Source organism: Tyto alba, unplaced genomic scaffold, assembly GCF_018691265.1.
Source record: "Tyto alba isolate M040663 unplaced genomic scaffold, T.alba_DEE_v4.0 Super-Scaffold_18, whole genome shotgun sequence".
Lineage (NCBI taxonomy): Eukaryota > Metazoa > Chordata > Aves > Strigiformes > Tytonidae > Tyto > Tyto alba.
Genome location: NW_024881280.1, coordinates 5,347,759 through 5,372,019, shown reverse-complemented (window position 1 = coordinate 5,372,019; position 24,261 = coordinate 5,347,759). Strand labels below are relative to the sequence as shown.

The 24,261-nt window shown below is 41.4% G+C and overlaps 1 protein-coding gene across 4 annotated transcripts in view; it reads left to right on the top strand.

Annotated features, from left to right (window-relative positions):
* Positions 1 to 660: 660 nt before the first annotated feature.
* Positions 661 to 24,261, top strand: part of FUT8 (fucosyltransferase 8) — a 138,716-nt gene continuing 115,115 nt past the window's right edge. For 2 of the 4 annotated variants that reach the window (XM_042790590.1, XM_042790588.1), the window contains exon 1: positions 930 to 1,017. The gene's annotated coding sequence lies outside the window, so the exon portion shown is untranslated. Of the gene's footprint in view, positions 812 to 929; positions 1,018 to 6,786; positions 6,942 to 24,261 lie in introns of those variants that run through there. The other 2 variants (XM_042790589.1, XM_032993386.2) reach the window with 2 other exon arrangements.

Below are 24,261 nucleotides of genomic sequence, written 5' to 3'. Positions count from 1 at the left end.
GGAAGCGTGTATAGCTTTCCGACGTGAACGCTTCGGAAATGACAGTTACATTAAATGCCCCGAAATTCTGCATCTACTGGCGTTCGCCTGCATTTACGTGCATCGCCAGGCAGCGCTTCGGTAAGCCACGGGCGCAGAACAAGTTTTATGTGCCAAGGCAGCAGTCAGAGGGAGTCAGGGGTGCCTCGTCAGGCCTCCCCCAAGCCCTGCTCCCACCCCGCGGACACAGAGAGCGTCTTTCTCTCTGGTAACACAAAGATCCTCCCGCCGACCCCCCCCCCCCCTCCCCGTGCCGGGGGGCTGAGGGGGGACACGCCGCCCCCACTCAGGCCCCGGGGCGGCCGTTGGGGTGGGGATGAGCGGGGAAGGGGGAAATGTCCCCCGAAGCGCATGCGCGCCAGCGCGGGTATGACGAGAGCGCCCCAGCAGCAGCGGCAGCGGCGGCGGCAGCAGCAGCAGCTAGGACTCGCGCTCTCATTGGCTGCCCGCCCCCCCCCCCCCCCCCCTCCGCGGCGGGCGCGCGCGCGCTCGTGGGAGCGCGTGGAGGAGCGGGCGCGCGCGCGCGGGCGCGCTCCCTCCCTCCCTCTCCTTCCCCCCGCCCGCCCCCCCCCCCTCCCCTCCCCGTGCCGCCGCGCGCCGTTGGTTGCCGTGGCCGCTCGCCCCGCTGTCAGCTGCTCGCGCGGCGCTCCCCGCCCTCGGCGCGCGCGCTGCCCGCGTCTCGCGCTCCGTCTCCCTCACAGCCCGCCGGCGGCGGCAGCGGCGGCGGCTCCTCCGTTAAGCGGCGGGTTCCGGCTTCCGTCTCCTCGCCGCGGTGTGTGGCTGTGTCCCGTGTGTCGTCCCGTTCCCCCCACCCCCCCCCTACCCCCCCCCGCCCTCCCCTTCCTCCCCGCCTTTCCCCTCCCCATCGCCTTCCCTCCGCTCGCCCCGGCGTCTCCCCCCCCCCCCCTCCCCCCCCCCCTCCCCTTCCCGCCCCGGGCACCCTCAGCGACGGGCCCCGGCAGCGGCGCCGGCACTCGGGTAAGGGGGATGCGGGGGCTGAGGCGGGAGCCGCGGCGGCGGGGAAGCGGGTACCGAGCCGAGCCCGGGCTGCTCCAGCCAGCGCTCCCCATCTCTTCCCCCCCTCCACGGGCCTGGCTCCGCCGCTGTTGCGACTCCCGGCGCTGCTCGGCAACCGCCGCCGCCGGGGTGGTGGCGCGGAGGGGGCCGCTCTCCCGCCGTGTGCCGGGCTCCCCCGCGGGGCTCCCTTACCTGAGGGGCGCCGGTGGGGCCTGGAGGCTCCGGAGAACGCGGTGGGGGGAAGGGGAGGCCGGGGCTTGGCGGGCGGTTTGGGGCATCACCGGGCGGCAAACGGGGCCGGGCCGGGCCCGGGGCGGGGTGGGGGGAAGTGCGGGCGAGCTGCAGGCGGTGGCATTACCCCCGGGAGCGGGGCGGGCAGCGGGGCTCCCACGGCGGGGAGCGCGGCTGCCGCCGTCCCGTGCGCCGCGGGGGGCAGAGGAGGGGGGGGTGGGGGGGCGGCCTCCAACTTTCCTTGTCCCAGGAACTGCGGCCGCCCGGGGGGACGCCTGGTTTGGGGAGAGGGAAAGACACGGGAAGCGTGGGCTTCGTGGACGGACCTTACGCTCTCGGGGCCGCCTGGTAGCTCGAGGAAGTGCTTGGCATACAAGGGTGCAGCAGAGCCATCGGTTGTTGCCTAGCGCTTTTCCCACGGCGACCTTTACCGTATTTCGGCACATTTAACTGCCTTGGTCTTGGGTTCTGGTCCCTATAAGGCTCTGGCGATTCTTCCTCTAGTCAAATTTGTGCTTAATGTATGCTCAGGTCTCACACATGTGTGCGGGTGTGTACCCAGTGTGTTCTAGATGCTCTCCAAATACCAGCCTGTGAGCCTCTGCTTTCAGAAGCTCCTGATTGAGGGTACAAGAATAGGTAGAGACTGTAATGCTGTGGTGCAGGTTGTACCAAAAAAAAGTCTATGGGCATAGACATCAGCTGAAAAATTGCTTATTGAAAGACTGTAAGTTCCTCGGGGCAGTACCTGCTGTCGCCGTGTCATGCTGTGCCTGCATGGATGTGGAAAACAACCATGTGTTCAGGATGTTCTTCACTTTGTCTGTGATCTCGTATTAGCACTTAGTGCCTTTTTTTTTTGTGTATGCATGTGGATGTACTGAAACAGACACCTCAGCTGAAATGTGTTTCAGTGTACACGTGTATATTTATACACACGTATGCACACCTACTCCCTCTACCCCAAAATGCAGTATTTTAATGCCTAAGCATTAACTGAAAGCTAATGGAGTAAATACTTCAGAAACAGTGTTTAAGCATGAAAAGGTTTTTTGATTATATAGTATTAATCATTTTCTTTTTCTAAGTCATTCTCCACTGGAAATTGTGAAAAACTTTAGAAAAGTCTGAACTGCAAAAGCAAATAAATGCCCAGTATTTGCTGTGCTGATGCTGCTATTGCTTGGGGTGGTTTTACAGAAGGCTCTGTTACAATTCCATTATTAAAGAAAGCTAGTTATTAGGAGTTGGTGACTATGCTTTGATGTATTTCCAGTAACGCCTGTTTCTCTGCTTATTACAGGTATGCTTACTGCCAAATTTACTGATACTTGGTTAGGGTTTCATATGTGTATGTACCTTAAACTGGCCAACTAGCATATTACAAAGTTTGCATATTTTCCCAACAACACATAATGAGACAACCTTTTTTTCAGTGTCGGAAGTATAATTAATTATTCATATTTTCTGAGCAAGCAGCTCAGTAATGAGGGAAGGGTAGGAATCAACCTGGAGTGTTAAATCGTGCAAATTCAGTCTCTTAGTGATGTAGCTGCCAGGACATTTGCCAGCTGGGAAATACAGACGGTCAGATTGGAAGTTGGAGCTTTCTTTCTCTTTTACTTTTGTGTCTTTGTTTAAAAGTTTGGCAGTTTAATTAGCTGAGCAACTGAAAAGATATTAGTTCTATCTAGCTAATATTAGAACAAGAAAAAAATGTTATCTATACTTGCTGGAACAGAAATTGAGATAATTCACTTTAAATGAATTACTAAAGGTAGTAGTAAACCCTGTAGGGGCTTCCTTTTGTTTTGGCATCTGTGGTTTATGATCACTTTATTGGGACTGCAAACAGAGGCTTGATTGTATAATGGAATGTTTATATATTACAAATATTGCAGACCATTCATAGAATTAATCTGAAAAACTGTGGTTTTGGTCCATTCCTGTCGCTCTGTAGCTGTATAGAATTGCTGCTTTATCTGTCAGATCTGTTCTCAACGGAATGATTTTCCCAGTCTTGGAATTTATGTACAGTAAAAAATACTAAATGATAATTTTAAATATATATTATCTGATCAGTCTGTTCATTGACATTTAAGGGGATAAAGATGAAGAGGATTTGGATTTGAGTATTTAAATCTTGTTGCAGAGTCAGAATTTAAAATATAAATTACTATAATCTTAGGCTGGTCTGGAGGGGGAGCTAGTGTCAAAGCAAAATGTGACAATTCTTTTCTAGACTCATTCAAAAGCTTGCTGTTTGGTCATAAAATATGCTTCTAATACAATAAGGAAAACAAATGCAGATGATGCGTGCTATGTATGATTGCATTAATATGTATCTCTTTTGCATGATGAATATAATCTGCAAATGAAGTGATGTTTGTGTGTTTTAGGGAAATTGGGCATATGTTTTGCTATTATGCAACAAAAACTATCTTTAAAGAACTCTGAAGTTGCAAGATCAAGTTCTCATAAATCATGAAATGCCAGAATTAAGGATTCTTGAAAGAACTGTAATTTGACCTATAAATATGTGATTAAATGTTACACTTTTCCCTACAATGTTTCTTTCAGTATATAGCATAGAATGGCATAGACTGTGTTCAGTGAGCAATATTGAATCTCTTTTCAATATTTCAATACAGTATGCTGTTCATACTGTACCTTCTTAATTTCCTCTTTTGCTGTTTCATTACCTTTAGTCTCTCGTGCCTTCATGTTTCACTAGTAATATTTTCACAAAAATCTCTGGAGGTGTTATGTGTCCCTTTGTGTTGAATATCCAATTTAGGGCCTTTATGATATGATTTTTTTCAAACTAATCTATCAGTGTTTTAATGATTTCTATGTTCTAAAATGTTTTCTCATGAAGGTCTGTTTCCCTGTGTAATTTACTAACGATACCTGGATTTTCTTCATTATTTTTTATAGATCCCTTAACAGGGATCCATGAATGCATATGCTAGAAAAGACCTCGCTGCTTGATTTGTAGTATGGTGTCTGTTGATTTAGACTGCAAGTATAAATACTTAGATCTGCTGCAGTGTTAACCCCGAGATACTAAGTCCAAAATTTTGATGAAAAGTGGATTTCCCAATGATAGGTTGGTGTTTTGTTTTTTTTTTTTTTTTTTAAAAAGATGATTTGGTTGCAAGGAACAAGAAGAAATCAAGTTATCTGGAACAATATTAATTCCCTCTCTTTTCATGCAATACCTATCTTATTAGCAGCACACTTGCCAAGATTTGCAGTGCATATGGCAAGGTCCTTATATAATATAGTGTCATTATTTAAATTTTTTCAACATCTTGTTCACTAATACAGCAAGAGTACCTTATGCACAAGGGCACAGAGAGCAAGAACAAGTAATCTTTAATTTTTGTTTTTAAACAAGGGCTTGTTTTTTCATACTCGTCTGTTTAAAAAAATAAATTCTTTGCATGTAAACAAAATGTTCAACATGCTAGATTTAAAAAAAGCAGTAACCCTGATGGACAGGAGGAAACCTTCTGTCATGTGGGATTGTGTTACAGCATATAAGTCTTTAGAAAGGCTGAAATTAGTGTATTTTGCCATGAGATTTCTGTCACTTGAACTAGCAGAGAATGGATGCTAGTCATTTGTGGTCCAGACAATATGGTTGGTGAATGGTTTTCTGAGATTCTTAAAGTGTTTCAAAGTAGTGATGAAACTCTGGAATCTTGGGTTCTATTCCAGGCTCTGGAAACAAGCATGTTCTGGTGGATGCTGATTTTTCTTTTTATTTGTTCTGTAATATCTACTTAAATATCTTCCTGTCCCAATCTTTTTTGCCCTGTTCTGAAATTTTTATTGCAGTCCTATTTCCCCCATCCAAACAGTTTGTTTCTTGTTAAAGGGCTTCTTCTCTGAGACGCAGAACCGCTGTGCTCTGGGAGGTTCTACCTCATAAGTTGCTTATTCCAGTATTTTTTCACTGTTTGAATCCTGTCCAGCTATTTGTACTCCCGTCTGCTGCTTGGCTTCTGTCCACTATCTTCAGCTTCACATCCAGCTCTTTGTCATGGCTAGGATCTGTCCTCTCTATGTTTTGCATTTCCACTAGCTCCTGTCCTAGCTTCTGAAGTTTTCCAGCTTCTGTGTTGTACTTCATCCTGGTCTTCCTGCCTAGCCAGTCTCCCAGCTGAATTTGTTTTTGCCTTTCCCACCAGTCTTCTCACCCATCTCAGACTTGGTCTGTATACCAAGTTTAAGATTCTGTTCACCGTATAAACTGTATCAGCTTTTCCCCATGTTGCAGTTGTTTCTTCAGTCAAGTCCTATTGGTCCCTTTCTTTTCCACCCTTTTCTTCACCTGGGTAGCTTACATTTTCATGCTTGCTGGGTCCAGCAGGATATTGCCAAGAAGCAATTCAGGTGCCAGTGATTCATCATGATACTCAGGGAAACAAGCCGGCCTATCAAGAGATGAGCTTGGCTTAATAGTGAACTCTTGTCTGAGCTCCACTGTAAAAATGAGCTATCCAGGCAGTGGTGTGTAGGGATGACATCAAGAAAGCCAATGCTCGCCTAGAGATGACACTTGCAAGTGAGGTCAAGGGCAGCAAGAAGAGTTTCCCTTAGTACTTTAGTAGTAAAAAGCTGTACAAGTGAAATACGGGTTTCTTTCTGAATGTGAAGTGTCATTTAGTGATTGTGGACATGGATAAGGCTGAGGTATGCAATGCCCTCCCCTCTTTTCCTTAGTCATCCTTCACCAAGAAGGTGTCCCAGGCCTTTGTGCCTAGTGGCAGGGTTTAAGGAGAGCAGCTACCAGCAGTAGATGAGGATTGAGTCGGGGATTATTGAGGGAGCTTGAACCGTATGAGTCCATGTGGCCAAATGGACTGTGACTGAGGATGTTGATAGAGCTGGCCAGAGTCACAGTGAGGTCCCTCATCATCATCTTGGATACCAGGAGAGCTTCCTGATGATTGGAGAAAGGCATATGTTCCACCCTTCCAAAAAGGCCAAAACACAGTCCAAGGAGCTGCAAAGCTGGCTAGCTTCCTTTTTGTCCCTGGGAAAATAAGGGCATGGGTGTTCTTGGAACGCATTTCTGGGCACAAGAAAAAGGAAGTGATTAGGAACAATCAGCATGGATTTATCAAAGGTAAATCATGCATGATTATCCTGATTGCCTTCTATGGTAAAATGCCTGAATTTCTGGATGAGGGAAGAACAGTGGATTTCATTTACATTGCCTTTAGCAAGGCTTTCAACTCTGTCTCCAACAATGTTGTATCCAGATATGGACATTACAGGCTGAGTGGATGGAGAACTAGATGAGTAAAAGACTGGTTGGATGGATGGACTCAGGAAATAGTGGTTTAATGTGTTCTAGAGGGAGCTTGGTAACAAGTGGGCTACTGCAGGGGTTCATCTTGAGAAGATGATAGAGTGTGCTCTTGTGCTTGTGGGTGACATCAAATTGGGGGGAAGGGTTGATATGCATAAAGATGGGGCTGCCATTCAGAGGGACTTTGGACCTTGTGTTCACAGTGCCACCTGGAGCCTGAAGAAATTCAGTGACAAATGCAAAGCCCTGCACCAGGGAAGGAAGAGCACCTTGCAGTAATACAGGCTGGGATTTGACTGGCTGGGAAGCAGCTCTGCTGGAGAAGCCAGAGGTTGTGGTGAACAGCACTTGGACCATCGGCGAGCAGCAGCATGCCCCTGCAGAAAAGGGCAACAACTTGGGGGCATCAGTGGAAGGAAAACTGCCTGTGAGCCAGCAATGTGCGCTCACAGCCCAGAAATCCACCCGTGCCCTGGGCTGCAGCCAGAGCAGGGGGGGCAGCAGGGCCAGGGAGGGGATTCTCCCCCTCTGCTCCGCTCTGGGGAGACCCCCCTGCAGTGCTGGGGCCAGCTCGGGGGCCCCCAACAGCAGAAGGACACGGAGCTGCTCGAGCGGGGCCAGAGGAGGCCACGAAGATGCTGGGGGGGCTGGAGCAGCTCCCCTGGGGGGCCGGGCTGAGAGAGTTGGGGGGGTTCAGCCTGGAGAAGAGAAGGCTCCGGGGAGCCCTTCGAGCGGCCTCCCAGGGCTTAAAGGGGGGGCAGGAAAGGTGGGGAGGGACTCTGGGTCAGGGGTAATGGTTTTAAACTGAAAGAGGGGAGATTTAGATGAGATGTAAGGAATAAATTCTTCCCTGTGGGGGGGGTGAGGCTCTGGCCCAGGGTGCCCAGAGCAGCTGTGGGTGCCCCCTCCCTGGAAGGGTTCAAGGCCAGGTTGGACGGGGCTGGGAGCACCCTGGGCTGGGGGAAGGGGGCCCTGCCCGGGGCAGGGGGGTGGGACTGGGTGATCTTTAAAGTCCCTTCCAACCCGAACCACTCTATGAATCTGTGATGATTCTCTGAACATTCTGGGTCCTCTTAAGAGGAACATAGCCAGTAAGATGGAGGGAATTGATTATTCCTCTCTACTTGGTGCTGATTAGACTGCATCTAGAGTACTACACCTGGTTTTGGGACCCTCAATACAGGAGAGACATCACCAAGATGGCTAGGGAACTGGGACTCTTGCCCTACAAGGAAAGGCTGAGAGAGCTAAGTTTGTTCAGCTGAGGAAGAGGTGGCTTCAACAGACTGCTGGTGTCTTTGGGGAGATCACTGGGAAGATGGAGTCAAGCTGTTTCCTGAGGTGCATAGTAGGAGGACATGAGGCAGTGGTCATAAATCGAAACAAAGAAGGTTCATACTGGATAGAAGGAAAAACTTTCTGTCCATGAGTGTGGTCAAGCTGTGTGAGAGGTTGCCCAAAGAAGCTGTGTAGCCTCTGTCTTAGAGGTTTCTAAGACCGAATTGGATAAAGCTGAGCAACCTGGTCTGATCTTGTCGAGCAGGAGGTTGGACTAGGGCCATCTGGAGGACCCTTCCAACCTGTATTACCCTATGAGTCTACAGCTGTGAATGCTTAGCTTCCAGAAGGCTTATACTGGAATGTAGGCAGTGCAGACGGAACGTGTAGCTGACTCAGCTAGAACATATCAAAGCAAAATCAATAACACTGATGTTACAGTGAGCTTGACAGGAGCATCATTTGTGTGTCAGGATATGCATTTTGCTGTCTCGTAGGAAGATGCATGTGGAGCTTAAAGCATGCAAAGGATTAAACTTTTTAAAGAGAAGAAAGCCTTTTGTAATAGGGCAAAAGTGTATTTTCCTGTAGGTTTCCTTGAGAAGGGGAAAAAATATGTTTAACATACGGTGAAAACATTGAAGTAGCTCAGCTTTGACATGGACACTTGGCACAGAATGGGTCATCCTGGAAAGCCTTTGGCAACTTAAAAGAAACTGAAAAATTAATCTTCTACAAGGAAGTATCAGGCAGCCTTAAAAATAGGTGATCTTTCTGGGTCATTTGTCATGGTATGTATATAAATTCATACTATATAGCTCATAATACATCATTTCAGGGTGGTGATTTTCTGATTCTGTTAAATCAGTTGCAATCCTGATTTTTTTTTGTTTTTTCCCCTTAAATACATGATGTACTAGATCCCTCACATGATTATTGTTTCTTCCTGTTCTCTTGTCTCCGTCCCTCCCCTTCCACATTTTCAGAATGAGGATGGGGAGCAAATAAAGGAGGAGAAGCAGCTCTAAGATACGAGGAACCCAGTAGCTATTTTAGAAGACTTTTGGCTACAAGTCTTCAAATCAGAAGAGTTGTCTGTAGCAAAGAAAGAGCTACTGTTAAATGACAGGCTGGGGATTGTTTTTAATTGTCTTTAAATTTATTTTTAATTTTTGTTATTAAAGCATGAGATGCTTCGTGAGGAAATCTCTGAATGACCTTTTTTTGAGGTTTTTGTCCCTTTCTTTGTATTTGCTAATCTGTAGCCTTTAGGAATCCTCCCTAAGGCAAGTGGTGATTTCTGTAGCAAAGTGTAGTTTCCAGTGAATCAACCGTTTTACTTGGTTCCTTCAAATATTAGATATTAATAAAGTATAAATTACATAATTTATTTTCAGGTATAAAATAAAATGAAATTTTATTTATTATCAAAATAAAATTAAACACTTCAGGTATTGGTCATTCTAGAATTTGGTGAAGTTTGTGCTGCTACAGTTGCTTTATGGTAGCAATAGTAATTCCTAATGTAAATGCTTTTTTACGAGTCTGCTCTCATTATATGTTTGCTTCATAACCTTATAGCGATAAGCTGAATAATTTTTTGTAATATTAGAGAGTTTCTCTTGTAAGACAGTTAATAGTAATGAATATTGCCGTGACATCATTGGTTCTGCAAGGTAAAGACTGTTTTCAGAAGCTTGTGGAACATTGCTGTGAACATCTTACGGAAGTTAATTCTGACTTGCTGTGTGTTAAACTTCTTATTCAAAGCGTTGCTCTCCCAAAGGGTTTTGTAAAATAACAGTAAGAATTCTGTTCCAACAACCTCCCAGTCTTCACCTTTAGGTTTTTAGATTACTTATGTTAATTTGATTAGAACTTGCACAGTGTCATAATAACTTTTTATGGCAAGTATTTGTATGGGTACAAATACATTTGTCAAGTGTTCTGGAGGGTTTTTTAAATTTTTTTGGAGATGTTTATGTACATGTATGTAATAAATATTAGAACAAGTATCTGGCATGCTGTTTATTGAACAGTTCATAAAACTTCTTTTAAAAAATGAATTATTTAAATTATTAATGTATTCAATTACATAAATTTATTCTTTAAACTCTTTGCCTATAAGGAGATTTCTGTTGACCAAGTGACCTGTTTCAAAATGTGAGCTTTCAGATTGCCTGGGATCTCTGTCATTGGCTCCTTGCCTCTATCTATGATGATAAAATATGTAATATACCTGAAACATGTATACAGGTTTCTGATATGCTGTACTTAGCTGACATCTTGTTTCTTTTTGGGTGTTTGCTAAGCAGCTTTCTCTGTTTGGCAGTCAGCATGGATATTCACACATTAGATGATTGTATACTCGAGACTGAACAGTTTTTGCTGTTGCAATGTATGTAGTGTGTTGATGGTCCCTTTTTTTCTCTCTTGCTTTTTTCCCACCCTGAGTTATATAAGACCATTCATGGCAGGGCACATTGTCTTTAGTTTCTCTCAACTGCCTGGGCAAACATTTGTTACTTATTTCACGCAAGGTTTGAATTCACAGAAGAAAAATATATAAAAAAAATAAATTGCTTCCTCTACTTATGGTTTTGTTTCACTGAAACACCTTTGTGGTATTGTGCCATGCCTTGGTGTGCTTAGATAGTCTCTGCACCTCCTTTTTTCTGTTGACTGGGTTTTGTAGCAGTTAAAATGTTTGGAGATGCTTGCTCACGGTTTCCAATCTTCTGGATGCATGTCTTCACATTTCTGTTCATATCAATAAGTGTTTCACAGTTCTGTTGGGATTTTTTTTTTTTTTTTAACAGTACACCATCTTACTTTTTGATCTGTCTGTAACTTGGGACATTTTCAAGTTATAGCAGTTAGGACAGTAAGAATTACACCTTTTCCCTAATGTGTCCCACTGTTCAGGACACAGTGGCATTGACTAATGTTCTCCTGGAGTTGTTCATGGCACATGCCTGCTCAGCACTCTGGATTTTTGGGTTGAACTGCTAGACATTTTCTCTGCAACTTTTGTTGTCTTTTAACTTCAGTGAGCTGGTGCTAGGCTAGGTATCAATACACTAAAGTTTGCCCTACCAGACTGTGAAGATGGATGCAATTTGGGTGATACGACAGCTTACATTGCACCCTCTGACAACATCTTCAAACTCTGCAGATGTGAATGTGCTTTGTGTACTTCCTAGGGGAGCAGGGGGTGCTGTCCCTTAGCAGGTTGTTGATGTTTTTTTCTGACATAGTTCTTTTCTGTCAGAAACAACAGGACCCTTGAAATGCATGTGAGAAAGCCCTTTTATTCCTTTTCTCTATTTGATTACAGTGGATAGTGCTCTTACAGGATGAGGGATTCAGCATAACCTCAAGCAAAGAAATGTTGGTCTCTTGAGGAGCTGGACATACATATAAGATACAGAGAGTTCAGCATAATCTAAAATTCTTGTTTGATTTTTTCCTGTACAATGTATTGCAGTGTTATGCATAGGTAATAATAGATAATAAATCTGCAGATTCTCTGTGTACAGAAGTGCTGAGAGAACATTGTTTCTATTCAGTTGATAGCTTTTCAGATCTCTCTATGTGTGTGCACAAAATCACTTGCTTGTGGTTTATCCTCAGGCATGCTGAACACACGTCTCTGGTGTACCCTGATATGCTTCAAGTTATTGGGCGAAGAATAGGAAATATCTTGGGTACTGAAATCTGACAGTAAGGTCATAAAACCAGGTCTTGAGATGTAGCAGGATATGCTGGTATCTTTCAGCCAGAGATGTTTTGATCCTAGACTCGTCACAGAATGAGTTTGAGATACTGTTTTACAGAAGATCGATTTTTTTTTTTTTTTTATTTTTATTATTTTTTTTTGCTTACTTCCAAGCCCACAGTTTCCTCAAGTCCTACAGGAGATAAGATCCTGCTCTCCCTGCTTTGCAGAGACAGTTACAATTTTGTGACCAACTATATTTTTAGTTAGGACTTCCAGGACTCTTCCTTTAATAGCACATTTTCTTACGTAGCTTGTGAGTACATCAATACCAGCTGTATCAATCTCAGGTTCATAGTTTGAATGCTGTGGCTGTTTAGTGTGGGCTTGCTCATTCTTCACAGGTACAGAAGGGGAACTGTCAGATTTGTATGCCTAAGTGGATTAGTCAGACAGATGGATCTCTCCAGTGTTGGTCCGTTGACAGTTACAGCTGATTCCCTGCTGAAACACATACAAGCACTTTATTTATTTATTTATTTTTGTTACATGGCAATTTTTTCTCGTTGGTCTTACTCTGAGGGTTTGTCTGTGCTCTCTCACTCTACAGTTCCGATATTTAAGCAGGGAATACTCATGTCAATTTTCCCTGAAAATGCTACATATTGTGGGGCTACCTGACTCTGCTGCCCCTTTGTAAAGACATTTTTTGTGTTTTGGCAACCTGCTCTCTTTGTTTCCTTATGTAAGTTGTTTTCCTGGCCATATGTAGACAGTATATGGAGGGTCAACCATTGGGAGGCCACTCTCAATAATCTTTTGAATAATCACAGCAACTGGGAGAAGTGCCTAAGGACTGGAGGAGTGCATATGTCACTCCTATCTTCAGTAAGAGCAAGAAGGAGGACACAGAGAGCTAGAGGCTGGTCAGCCTCACCTTGATCCCAGGGAAGGTGATAGAACAACTAGTCCTGGTAACCATTTCTAAGCACATGAAAGACAAGAAAGTAATCAGGAGTGGTCAGCATGGATTCTCCAAGGGGAAGTCATGCCCGACCAACTTTGATAACCTTCTCTGATGAAGTGACTGGTTTGGTCGACAAGGGCAGACGGGTGGATATTCTCTATCTAGACTTCAGTAAGGGTTTCGATATTGTCTCCCGTAAGATTGCCATAGAGAAACTGCTGAAGTATGGACTGGATGAGCTGATGGTGAGGTGGATTGAAAACTGGCTTGGTGGCTGGGCCCAGAGGGTGGCGGTCAGTGGCACGAAGTCTGGTCGGAGGCCAGTAGCTAGCGGTGTACCCCAGGTGTCAATAATGGGTCAAGTCCTGTTTAATATCTTTGGTAGTGACTTGCATGATGGAGATGGAGTGCACTCTCAGCAAGTTTGCTAATGACACAAAACTAGGAGGAGTGACTGATAAGCCAGGGGGTTGTGCTGCCATTCAGAGAGACTTCAACAGGCTGGAGAAATAGGCTGACAGGAACCTCGTGAAGTTCAACAAGGGGAAATACTAAGTCCTGCACCAGGGGAAGAACAACCCCATTTGCTGGGCACTGACTGGCTGGAAAGCAGAAAGGGACCTGGGGTTACTGGTGGATGCCAACTTGAACATGAGCTATCAATATGCCCTTGTGGCTAAAAAGACTAACAGTATCCTGGGTTGCTCTGGGAGGAGTGTTGCTGGCAGTTCAAGGGAGGTGATCCTTCGCTTCCCCTCAACACTGGTGAGGTCATACCTGGAGTGCCGTGTCCAGTTCTGGGCTCCTCAGTGCAACAGAAACATGGACATACTGGAGAGTCCAGCAAAGAGTCACAAAGATGATGAAGGAGCTGGAGCATCTCTCCTATGAGGAACGGCTGAGAGAGTGGGAACTGTTTAGCTTAGAGAAGAGAAAGCTCAGGGGAATCTTATCAGTGTATATAAATACCTGAAGGGGGCTACTGGAGTGGGGTGAGGTAAGAGAGACAGTGCAGTGTACTTTCTGGATCTCAGTAAGAAAGGCCCAACAGCAAATGGCTTAATAAGATAACTGCTTTAATAAGTCTGGCTAAGAAGAGAAATTTAGATAGTGAGTAAATCTTGCATCCCTCCAGGTGCTGGGCACCCTGTGTTTATGCAGCACCAAATGGAACCTGGGTGAATTTTCCCCTGGTGCATTGTGCAGAGCAGAGCAGATCCTGTCTGTGGAGAGAAGCTCTCCCTTTTGGTCATTTGAGCTATTAACAAATTCACTCACAAGTAAACAACTCTATTCCTAGAGGATGTTCTCGTGAGAAATTCTTGCTGCACCTTTAGATAAAGGCAATACCATGTAGGTGACGTAATTGCCAGTACCAAGGGGGAACTGCTTGCAGACTCTTCTGGGACAGCTACCTGGCTGAGTTTAACTTGCAGCCAAGGAGTTTGTGCAGCACAGCACAGGCCTGTGCCTGCTCAGATTAACTGTTATGTGGATCAGTAACTCCTAATCGTGCAACTGTCTCTTGGTCAGGATCAATACAGGAGAATACAAAGAAGATGGAGCCAGGCATATCTCAATCGTGCCCAGTGACAGGACAAGAGGCAATGTGCACAAACTGATACACAGGTGGTTCTGTCTGAACGTATGGAAAAAACTCTTTCATTGTGAGGGAAACTGGAGTACTAGCATAGGTTGTCTGGACAGGTTGTGGAGTCATCATCTCTGGAGACAATCAAAAGCCATCTGGACATGTTCTTGGTCAACTGGCTTTAGGTGGCCCTGCTCGAGCAGGGCATTGGACAAGATGACATCCAGAGATCCCTTCCAACCTCACCCATTCTGTCATTCATTGCAGTGTTGGGGTTTGATGTGTGTTTTCTCAAGGGAGGATTCTCTTCTCTTGCTGTTGAGCACTTTTCCCAGTAGTTGAGACTGGATTCCAAAAAGATAGAGTTGTGCCAAAGCCAATGTCAAGACTACTCATGTAATGAGAGTGCAGGTCACTAGAGTTTAAGCTGTGTATGGGTCTTAATTGCAGAATGGCTTCCTGGGTCTCAGTTATGCTTTCTACAAGCATTTTGTTATTTTTTTTGCATAAACACTAGGAATGATTCTGTATTTAATAGAATGGTCTTCTAATACTATCAACTTTTTTCCATTGTCCTCTCATGGCCTTGCTTAATTTTTTTTTTTTTTTTTTTTTTTTTTTTTTGTAATTTACAGAAAGAATCTGAGGATCTATAATGTTCTTCCCCTTATGTCAGATGCAGGATGGAAAGCAGTAGACATGAGAAAGGGTTAAATGAGTTATGAGGATAGAGGGAGCACAAAATTATTAGTCAAAGTAATTGAGGCATGTAGTTGCTGAAGGTCTCAATGTATAACATACTTCTGATTGTTGGTTGGCAATTTTTGCAATTATGGTTAGCTCTTGTTGAAATAATGTTTGATAAATGTATTATCATGTAATGGGGCTTGATGTTTCTATACTTTTGTCATCGAATGTAAGAACTGTAAAGGAATTTTTATGCTAGGTTAGACCTGTTGGCTATAGCCAAGTGAATTGTTCAGAAACTAGTGACAGCTTTGCAAAAAGTAGGGAGCTGGTAGGTAGCAGTACAGCATTTCTACAGGGATGATGTCATCTTGTTCAGGTAAGTAGAGTGATTGAAATTAATTTTTTAAATGAATGTGTCTCATTAGTTTACCTGAAGACATAATTGCAATGCTTTCTATATTTTCACTTGAGAAGGTTGTCTATTTTTTGAGGGAGTTTTAACTGAAATCTCAGGTTAAGTGCCTCTAGGTTTATTCTGACTTGTTGAGATTAGCTTGCAGTCAGTAGTTAAGGATGCTATTCCTTCTGGACAGTAATTTACGCAACTCAATCTTTTGAGTTTCACCTGTCATTAAGATACCTTTCATCCAACTTTTTATGTCAAGTTGACATCAGTTGTCATTTGGAAAAGATTAATTATAAATCCTTTTTATCTGCAGTTTTTGTTGATGTGACATGTATTTTTTTCCTCCCACCCCCACTGATCATTGATATATTCAAGGACCATCAAAGATCATATAATATAAATTTTACTGGTTTGTTAACTCTGGGGATCCCTTCTGTAGTATTTTAACCTGGCACATTCCAGGTTTGCTCTTGGTTAAATAACATCCTGCTTTCTCAGGCGGAGCACCCTCTCCTTAAAGTAGAGATTTCTGAAAGAATTATGTATTTTAGAAGATAAGCATAAAATTGGCTATGATACAATGTAGTAGAGATTTTCATGTATTATCAAATCATGCCATATTGGTTAAGGCATCTGTATGATGCCTTGAATGTGTTTTTCTGCAGATTGTTTAGGAAAATAAATGATTAATCTTGATGGCTTTTTATTTTTGTAGTTTTATATGACTGATTTGGCAAGATATCAATTACATGGTTATTTTTGAAAATAAATGTGAAAAATAGTAAGCAGAATTGTATTTGGTTGAGTGCTATATCAATAGTGCATACAGATTCTGAACAGCCTTCCTCTGACTTTCTTAGTATTTATATAGCTAACATAAACATGGAAACACTTTTTCACAGTCTCTAAATGTTTATTTAAATGTATTTTTCTCAGGACACTGATGCGAAATGTTGCAATTTGTTCACACTGTGTTAGACATCAAAGGTGCATCCTGGGAGTTCATGAAGATTATTGTTTCCTGCTGAGGCATTTGTAAATAGTGGGTGTAATTCAGTGGCACCTACAAGTCAAACATATTTAGCCAGTACAGTTTTTCATTTTATTGAGGGGGTTTCCATTCATCTGACTTCTAGGATGGTGAAGAACTGCTTGTGTACTTAATGTTTTTGTGTGCCATTTCTGTTATTCAGGTGCTCCTCAAAGTCATAACCAAACAAAGAATCTTCAGATTGATAACCTCTTTTCTCCTCAAGTCCCTTACAAGTGTAGTATTGCTGTTGCTTAAACTTCTTACCTTCCCTGGCAGAAGCAACCACAAGGAGATTGATTATTTATTTATCTGACTTAGACATACCTTATCAAAAGAGGTGATAGATTTAACTGTGTTTTTTGAAATAATAAGTGCTTCAGAATGGAAGCATGTGGAATGCTCCTTTGCACAGTTCTTCTCTTGGTTGATGTAACATTTTTAAGCAACAATGTTTTGTTTATTAATTGCCAACACCTGGTGTTGAGGGGGATCTAGAGCCCTTAGATTATTGCGTTTTTTAAATTTATGTGTTATGTCAGATGTGATTATAGAGAAAAAAAGTGCTGTGAACTGTGGATTCCCATCTGACAGTTCTTTAGCTGTGATTGTACAAGCTGTGTGAAGACTTACTGTTACTTTGAAGGTGGATAGTCCCAGGTGTGCATAGTTAGTGTATACTAACATTAAAAAAAAAAAAATGCAGTGTGACAGTGTTTAAGAATAATGAGTGTAAATACTTTTTGGGGTGTAGTAGTAGCACATGTACCAGTGTGAAAAGTTTCTGCTGGAATGTGGGAAACCAAAATGGAATGTTGTCTTTCAAACTGTGATTTCTAGTGGCTTTTATACTGTTGCAGGGGTCTTCCCTAAGTTGCACTTACTACATACGTATAATTGGCAACAGTTGCTTGGTCAGCACATGTAGTATGTGGAGAAAAGATATTTAGAAGGAAGAGCTCTTGAGGATGCAGTTTGAGCCTCAACAAAACATTTTATCTCTCAGCTATCATTTATCTTGCTCTTTTTCAGCTTTAGACTTTGTTTCCTGATGGAGATGTGTGAAGCGTAGTGACAAGTTTGTCCTTTATCCAGTAGGCTCTCTGAGCTCAATGATGGACAGCTCTCCTGTCATACTGTATCTCTGTAAAACTATGCGTATAGTGAAAGCTAATACAAAATGTGCTTTTACATCAGATTTAAGATTACATCTCATTGTTTTTAAATGTTTTCTCAATGTTGTTTACTTAATATTTCCCAGAGTTCTTCCATATACTGCCTTTTCCTTTCCTAGTGTCCTCTTACTGGGATCAGGATTTAGCGGAAAACCTAATTTCATGATTCCGTCTCCCTTGGTATTTGAGTACCCACTTGTCTTCTTTGCATGGTGTTTGTCAGCACCTCTTGACTGCTGTGGGAAAAGGGTGATCTTTGGCTAAGTGAAGCTGTTATGGAGAAAAACAGAAGTGATGCTTCGTGTAATTTCTGAAGTTCTTTGCTGTATGAAAACTAGCTTATAGTATAGATTATACATAACCATATTATACATATAGTTTTGTATATACGTATATCTAATTATACTGGATTATATCTAATACTGATCACATAGGGTAGCTTGTACCCCAGTCATTGGATAGCGTAGGGAAATGGGGATTACTACCAATATATACTTGTTTTGGTAATGAATGAAGAACTCTCAGTTGTGGAGCCTTTAACCCACAGTAAATTAATTGTAGTGAGTCTGTTTGGTTTCTTTTCATACATTATAGACTGAAAGAGATAAAAAGATGATTAAACTCAACATGCAACTTTAATGATGATATTTGTTTTTTTTCCCTAAGTATGGGAGACATATATATCATTTTCTAAAAACTTCCTTCATAAATTAGGCATCAGAGGATTAAGAGGTGAATGCAAGATTGCCTAATGGATAGTAAAAGTGGGAGACAGGAAAATAACAGAACCACTTCAGGAGGAACCTTCGTGCATACATTTAGCAATAGTTTCTTCTTAACATCACACTATTTTAGTCTGTCTGTGGTGAAGCATGCTCAAGGAAAAGTTGTGTCAAAAATTATTCAAATATGAGCAGCTTAAAAGACGCAAAACCTCTCTGAAATAAAATGTTTTTTTTCCTAACATATAGGCTCTATGAAGCTTGGTGTGTAGTATTGAGGAATAGGTTCAAATGCATTTTCTGGTATACTGAAATAGATAAATTGCAGATTTTTTTGAGTAATATTTATGCTTATGGAATTATATTCAATACAAAGTTTCAGCTTCCTTATCAGGCACCATCAGCCACCTAAGAGACAAATTTCAAAAAGGTCTTTTAGATTTTTCTTTTTGACAATCCCTGACCACTTCTTTGATCTTAATTGCTAGAATCTCAGCTTTGATAATCTTCTTGACCTTTGTTTGAAGATCTACTTTTGATTAGCCTGTGTCTGATAAACATGAAGCTGCAGTGCTGTCTCACCTCAAGGGAAACAGTGTTGTGGCTTCCTTTTTTCTTAGCTTCCTGGATGCTGAACGCTGCTTGAGTCTGTTCGTAGCCATCCCACGGAGCAGCAATGGCAGCAGCATGAAATTGAAACCATCTTTGAAATCTGCACAGCTGCTGGTATGGTTCTGAATCACAGCAGTGAAGTCGACCACCGTGTTGTTAATGTCACCTTACTGCTATTTGACCAATCAGTTAATAAAAGCAGAGTCACTCAAGCTGTTTGATGATAGACTTTGCAATAAAATGATATAATTTTTATTTGGTTCTTTTTGGAAAAACTTAAAGATGAAATTATGCATGAATTCCTAGTATAATTTCCAAGCAATATCAAACTGTGTGCTCACAGTTGGCAGGTTTGAAGAACTTACCTATTTAAGAAGGAAATAAAAAAAAGAAAAATGAAGGAACAGGGCAGGCATCTAAGGCACAATAGAAGATGCTGTTTCTTTCTTTTAATCTGTTACTACATGAATTGTTTCGGTATGTACATAAAGGATTCTTAGTAAGTCTGTTAGTGTTGATAGTTCTCTTATGTGTTCACTTCTCCTTCAATATAAATTTCTCTGACTCTAAAAGACTGAGTATTTGTAAGGGTAGACAGTATTTGTAGTGGGTAGTAAGGTGTATATTTTTTAGTTTTTATAAAGCTTATTCCATTATATCAGTCTATCAAAGACTGAATTAAGTCCCACAGTTTAAAATACTCCCTCATAATTAACAGCAAGGCCCTTTAGCTTTTTAATATAAATATGAAATAGAAACAAAAAAGATTTTCTTTTTGGGTTGCAGCTGTGTTCCTTTTTGTGTTTTCAACATCACAATTGTTTTTCAGTGACATGCATGATACTGCCTGTCTTCTGTGAAGCTTGCTGATTTAGATAATACTTTTTTTTGCTGAGACTGTCAAACATTGTAGTCTTAGCCTTGTCTTTTGATAGGATAGGCTTTCTCTTTTGAACTAATTACTGTAACCCATAACAGTCATGAGGCTGTACTGCACAAACAATTTCCTTCCTCAAATTCAAGCACAGGTTTGTTTCCTATTGAGTTTCTTGACCTTATTTCAAGAGAACATGTTTTGCCAGCACTGCAGCCTTTACTACTTCATATTTTCTGTTTTCTAGCTTAAGAAATTTCTTGATTAGGCTTTTCTGACAGCTTTTTCAGTCTTTCAGTAGCCTGTCTAGAGTGAGCTCTCTGTGTGATTTCCTTGCCTCTAAATTTCCTCATTCTTTTTGTTAAATTTCTAAATGTGGTTACTTCTTTCCCATTTTCTTAGTTTAGTGTACTATTCCAGACTTTATCTGCACTTAGTTTCTGTTTCCTTAAGCTGGTTTGATTTGAAATCCCTTTTCACCCCATCAACACTAGTGAAGTGGACCATTGTCTGCTACTGAGGACAGCTGGCATGGATTGAAATTTGTCCTTTCTGTTAATCTCTCAGCCCTCAAAGCAGGTAGCTTCATGTGCAGTACCATTTGGAAGTTTTGTTGGCCATGTGATAGCCCTCATGCTGTTCCCAGAGGTTTGGAAGAGTGCAGTTGGCCTTTATCAAAAGTGTTTCAGGGCTTGTTCTAATGTGATGATTTTAATTTCAGTGTTTGGGGAAGTTTCAGGCATTGTTATGTTGATGTAAACTTTTAGGTTAACTTTTGTAAAGCCAATAGTCAAGCCAGTTACCAACTGGAAGTTACTCAATTGTATCTATGATTTGCTTCCTGAAAGGCCTAACCTGTGAATTATTAATATTAGATCTTATGCTTTGAATAATTCTGCTAGCTCTCTAGAAAACAAAATAAAACAAAAGAACCAAAAAGAAGCAAACAACCTCTTTCAACAGTCCATCCAAACCCTCATCCACTTAAATTTTCTTGTTTGGTAATTTCTATATGATCTATACTTTCCTTCTCACTGTAACTTTGTCATTTTAATGTTATGTGCAGTGTTTGGCTTCTGTTGCATTCTGGATCTCAGAACAAGTATATAACCCTTAGATATTCAAGACAAGATCTTCTGTTCCAACATTAATATCTGTCCTTCCTGAGCCAAGTATGCCCTCTAACTTTATGTAGTATCCACTAAATGTGATCTGTCAGTTGAGTCATATTTTTGTTTACTTTCTGAGATTTCCAGCTACTCTTGTTTTATTCCCCCTAGTTTTTGCGTTAGTTTACAGAGATTAAGGAAGCTCTGAAGATAGTCTACTGTTTGCCACCTTTTCTTCCTTATGACCTTTTAACTAACCATGCTCACCACTCAGTACTTTGGAGCCATGATCTAGACTGCCATTTGTAAGTCTTGTTATTTTATTAAAGAGGACAGTTTTTTCCTTTAATTTGCTTACTGGTGATAAGAATTACAGCAGATTTTTAGCTTGCTGGTCTGGGAAGCACAGATGGCACTTCACGTAGCTGAGAAGTGGGACTCTGGGGAAAAGAAACTTGACATATGTTTTCCTGGATTTGAGAGAGCTAAGAGAGGTCCAGTGCTTGCCGCGTTTTCTCAAATTTTCCCCAAATTTGCATCATGCATGCATCTGTGTAATGTATTAACAGTGTCACTGTAGCACACATGAAACTTTGTAAAGTGAAAAATGTAGGGCTAGGGACACTGAACAGCAGTGACCTGTCTTCTGGGAATGTTGGGATGTGTCAGCTGCGGGCAAGTATTTTTTAAATAAAAGGGAAAACCGAGTCGAGTGGTTGGGCCAGTGTCTTGAAGGAGAGGAGCAGGAAAGAACTTGAGAACTACACAGTGTCACATTGTTTTATTACGTTCTGGGTGACCTTCCCCCTAGCAAGCGAATAGGTTAAAAATGTGTTTATATTTGGGATGTTATTTAATGACTTAATTCTTAGTCCATGAAAGAAACCAGCAGATTATGTAGTGTTCTGTGTACTGTGTCGGTTTTGTAGACTGTTCTTGGTTTATGCCTTGAGAAATTATTATGTGTGAAGATTCCAATATCATGAAGGGACTTTATACCTTAAAGCAACTGTTTTATATTTTCTTCTGGTAAGGATAAGCACTTAATATTATTGAAATTTGTTCTTAATTATTATTTGTGCCATTCAAAATGGTGTACTTGTAAAACAAGGTCAAAGTCCTATCTGGTAAGGAAAAACAAGTGTGAGGAAGTCTCTGGCTTTTAGGCTTATTTTGAGGAACAGGGCTTCCAAATCTGTATCTTGTTTGATTAAAGTAGAATATCATTGAACAATTGTATGTCCTCAAATTGGTGGTAGTCAAAGCTTGTTTGAAGGGGAACCTTCTCTACAATATTGAACCACAGAAAGAATCTTGTGCACTTCACTGCAAAACAGCTAATTCTTGAGAGCCTTTCTTCTGTGTGCAGTAGAAGTTAAATGATTTGACTTTGATCTTTGCATATTATGAATTGAGCATATTCCATTTTTTCTTTAGTTCTTAGCAGTAAGGTATCTTAAAAAAAAAAAAACAAACCCAAATAAAACCAAACATTAAAAAATATCTATATAGATAAAATATAGTTAATATATAGGGATAATCTTATACATCTTTTAAAATATATGTATTAAAAAGATTATATTTCCTTCTGTTCCTCTGTGATGTTCTTTTTTTCCATACTTGTTCAAGGAAACTTGCTTAGTATCAGCAACTAACAATGATAACAGACAGATGGATTGATGGGTATAAGAGAAATGAAGTTCAGTTTTTCAGCTAAATAACTGTTTCTCCTTTACAAACCCACATTCTCTCATCTTAAAACTGGAAAACGTGTTTTGAACTTCACTTGGCTTAAAGAAAGAATAATTTTTCATTTGTTTTTCTTTACCAAACATGAAAAAACATTCAGTGTAACATTTTGGCTGATTTTGCTGTTTGTTTGTTTGTTTGAATTGCTTTTGTTGTTTAAATTGATGATTCTTTGGTAATATTTTCCCTAACATAGGCTCAGTCACTTCTCTGCCACCTACTTGAAACTGTAGAACCAGTGCTGGAATAAGGAAATGACTTTGCTACAAAGCTGGTCTGCATGCTTCTGAAATTGCTAATGCTACAGAAGGCAAGATTGTCACACTTAGTAGGGGAGGATGATTTATGCATTTGGAGTAGCAGAATATGATTTAAATTTAATTAAAAAAGTAATAATTGCAGATTCACATATTTGAACACTGACAAGAACTCCTGGGATAACTAGACTGGTAATCAGAGGTAGATTATTGTATGACCGAGGTCCTAATCTGTCTCCTCAGATGATGTGGTTTTGTGAGGGTAACATGATTCCAAAACAAACCAGCTGGTTTCTAGCTTTTAAAAAAGATCATTAGGACCAGCCAATAAAGCATCGGTTGGTTTGCGTTTTGGACAGTATATATCTCTGATCAGTCACACTCAGAAGAGATCAAGTAATTTGGAAAAAAAAGAACTGCTAGTGTGACTATGGTGAAGTTGAACTTGCCTCCTAAAGGGAGAATCAAAGAATTTGGCAAGTAAAGCCTAGGAAGAAATAAGAATAGTCTTTATTGCGTGTGAGGGTGTATGTGGGAGAGAAACAACTGAAATAAAAACATCTGAGGGATAAACTCAATGATAAATCTTGTTTGAAAACCAGAAGGTGAGGTCTAGTCTTACAAAATCAGTAATGGGGAGAAAGAAACTGAGTAGTTCAAGATGACATTTTATATAGTTATGTAAAAAGACTGTGTAAGATGATAATGCTGTTCCTGGAGTCAGAAAATATAAATGAGCATATGTAATTTCTTGGTACTGGAGTAAGAGAAATATCTGAGAGAGAGGATAAATCAGCCAAGGGAAGATTTGATTATTTGTCATAAAATTTTGAATTTTGCAAATTTTGTTCTCCAGGGCTACCACTGGTATCCTGTAGAGATCAGAAAGGAATGTTTGTTTTTTTTATTTTTCTCTTCTTGGTGCATAACTTTTCTTCTTTTGAAGCAGAGGTAATTTGCCATTAACTAAAGGTGGGATTTTGAGTGAGGTGTCTGATTCTTCCTGTGAGAAAAAAATAGCCCTGGCCTGGCGTATGGGTCTAGTGTCTGTGTTCAGAGTTAAATCAGTTTGCCGCAGTGAAATGTGGAAAGAAGGGGGGAAGTGTTTCCTTCTCTCTTTTCCCTGTATTCCTGAGGTGGTGTAGGTATTTTCATCTAACGTTTCTGTAGTTGCAGGCACTTACAGTGTGGCTGGCATCCTTGAATTCTGTTCTCTTGCTGTTGTGCATTCAAGTTTTGTGTCTTTTTAAAATTCAACTTCAATTGCATGAAAAGTGTTGACGAAATGTTTTGGACTTTGTTTTGAATGGGTTCTTATAATGCAGGAGACTGGACTAAACATTCGAGGTGGTATTAAACCCTTTATAATGATGTATTCTTTTGTAAATTGATCAATTTTTCTGAAAATAAAAGGGAGTGACTAGTCCATGTTCACCAAGCAATTCAAAGTCTGAATCAGACATAGAACTAAAA